The sequence below is a fragment of the Ranitomeya imitator genome, chromosome 1 (genome assembly GCF_032444005.1).
Source record: "Ranitomeya imitator isolate aRanImi1 chromosome 1, aRanImi1.pri, whole genome shotgun sequence".
In the NCBI taxonomy this organism is placed as follows: Eukaryota; Metazoa; Chordata; class Amphibia; order Anura; family Dendrobatidae; genus Ranitomeya; species Ranitomeya imitator.
The window spans coordinates 475,495,206-475,498,107 of NC_091282.1; positions in this window are offsets into that span (position 1 = coordinate 475,495,206).

The window sequence follows — 2,902 nt, forward strand, 5'->3', positions numbered from 1 at the left end:
TCTCTACTTAACTCCACCTGATACTTTGATCTATGCTTCCTGTCAATGTTTCAGTGTGGGACTTGTTTTTTCCCTGGATCATTCCTGTGGCCTGCTGCTCTGCAAAGCTAAGTTTTGCTTATGTTATTTTGTTGCTATTTTTCTGTCCAGCTTGCTTTATTGGTTTTTCTCGCCTGCTGGAAGCTCTGAGACGCAGAGGGACCACCTTCGTACCGTTAGTCGGTACGGAGGGTCTTTTTGTCCCCTCTGCGTGGTTTTTTATAGGTTTTTGTGCTGACCGCAAAGTTATCTTCCCTATCCTCGTTCTGTTCAGCTAGTCGGGCCTCACTTTGCTAAATCTGTTTCATCTCTATGTTTGTGTTTTCATCTTACTCACAGTCATTGTATGTGGGGGGCTGCCTTTTCCTTTGGGGAATTTCTCTGAGGCAAGGTAGGCTTATTTTTCTATCTTCAGGATTAGCTAGTTTCTCAGGCTGTGACGAGGCACCTAGGTTCTGGTCAGGAGCGCTCCACGGCTACCTTTAGTGTGGTTTGATAGGCTTAGGGATTGCGGTCTGCAGAGTTCCCACGTCTCAGAGCTCGTTCTATTATTTTGGGTTATTGTCAGTTCACTGTATGTGCTCTGACCTCCATGTCCATTGTGATTCTGAATTGCCTTTCATAACAGAGGATATGGCTGATAGACACTCTGGGATTCTGGACAGCAGAGCGGTGATGTCTGGGCCAGAGAGGTAGATCTGAGTGTCATCAGCATAGAGGTGGTACTGGAATTGATGGGACTTTATGAGTTGTCCCAGTGTATAGATTGAGAAGAGTAGGGGTCCTAGAACAGAGAGAGGGTGGGATGAGGAGGTAGTGTGGGAGTGGGAGATGCTGAATGTGCATTTGGAAAGGTACGAGGAGATCAGGATAGGGCGAGGTCTTTGATGCCAAAGGAGGAAAGGATCTGTAGTAGGAGGCAGTGGTCAACTGTGTCGAAAGTAGAGGACAGGTCTAGAAGGAGGAGAACAGAGTATTGTCTGTTAGCTTTGGTGGTAAGTAGGTCGTTAGTGATTTTGGTCAGGGCTGTCTCAGTTGAGTGATGGGGGCGGAAACCAGATTGTAGATTGTCAAAGAGCAAGTTAGATGAGAGGTGGGAGGAAAGTTCAGAGTAGACTTGTTGCTCCAGGAGTTTGGAAGCGAATGGGAGCAGCGATATTGGGCGTTAGCTGGACATAGCAGTTGAATCGAGGGTTGGCTTTTTAAGGATAGGCGTGATTGTGGCATGTTTGAAAGCAAAAGGGAAGGTGCCAGAAGTTAGTGATAAGTTGAAGAGGCGGGTTAGGGAAGGGATAGGTGTGATGGTGAAGTTGGGGAGGAGGTGGGATGGGATGGGGTCGAGCGCACAGGTGGTAAGTTGCGATTTGGAGAGGAGACAATTAAGCCCCCCTTCAGTGATGTTGGATAGGGAGGTTATGGGGTTTGGGCATTGATCTGGTATACAAATGGGTTTTGGTTGTTGAACAATGAAGACTTGCCTTGTCTGGTTGATCTTATTTTTAAAGTGTGTGGCAAAGTCCTCAGCAGAGATGAAGGAGGTTGGAGGGGGCAGTGGGGGGCAGAGGAGGGAGTTAAAGGTTTTGAATAACTGTTTTGGGTTGTATGATATTGAAGATACAAGGGTTGTGAAGAAGGCCTGTTTAGCAGAGGTGATAGCAGATTTAAAAGTGAGTGTTGCTTGTTTGAATACAGTGAAGTCATCTTGCGAGTGTGTTTTCTTCCAACGCCGCTCTGCAACCCTGGACACTTGCAGGAGCTTTTTAGTGGTGTTATTGTGCCAAGGTTGTCTATTGATACGTCGCACTCTGCCATGGACGAGAGGGGCAACCTTGTCAATAGCTGATGCGAGAGTAGCATTACAGAAAGCAGCGGCACTGTCTTTGTCGTGGAGTGAGGATATGGATGCCAGTGGTAGGATGAAGTCAGAGAGTGTGTGGGTGTCTAGGTGTGCAAGGTTTTTGCGGGGGTGCACATTTTGCTGGACATGGGTGACCGGTGAGGAGGACAGGGATGAGAAGGTGAGCAGATGGTGGTCGGATAGAGGGAGAGGGAAGGTGGTGAAGTTAGATAGAGAGCAGAGATGGGTGAAGACGAGGTCTAGTGTACGTCTGTCTGTGTGGGTGGCTGCGGAGGACCACTGAGTAAGTCCAAAGGATGAAGTACGGGTTTTATGTTGGAAAGATTGTGGTAGGGCACAAGTTGCACTAAAGATATGCCCGCCCCTGGATTTATCTATTCACACATTCTTCCATTTACGTTGCTGATTGTTGGAAGTCTTAGGGTATGTGCACACATTCAGGATTTCTTGCAGAAATTTCCTGACGAAAACCGGACATTTCTGCCAGAAATCCGCATGCGTTTTTTTCCGCGTTTTTTGCACGTTTTTTTCTGGAGCTTTCCCAATGCATTAAATAGCGGGAAAAACGCGAAAAATCCACAAAATTAATGAACATGCTGCTTTTTTTACCGCGATGCGTTTTTTCGCGGAAAAAAGCATAATGTGCACAAATATTGCGGAATGCATTCTAAATGATAGGATGCATATGTATGCATTTTTTATGCGTTTTTATCGTGAAAAAAGACGCAAAAAATCCTGAACGCGTGCACATACCCTTATACTACATCTACAGAGCCAAACTGAATTCAATCAGAGATGCTTGAATACAATACTCACATAACCCAAAAGACACCTTTTTGATGTTTGTGGAAACAGGCTATTTTTACATTACAGCTTGCATAGATTTTGAATGGTGATATTGTAAAGGAAAAATACCTAACTTTCCACTATTGACTTCCATAATGATCACCAGTAAAGGTATATAATAGCCCCATTGTCGTAGCTGAGGCAGGTGTATGCTGTAGA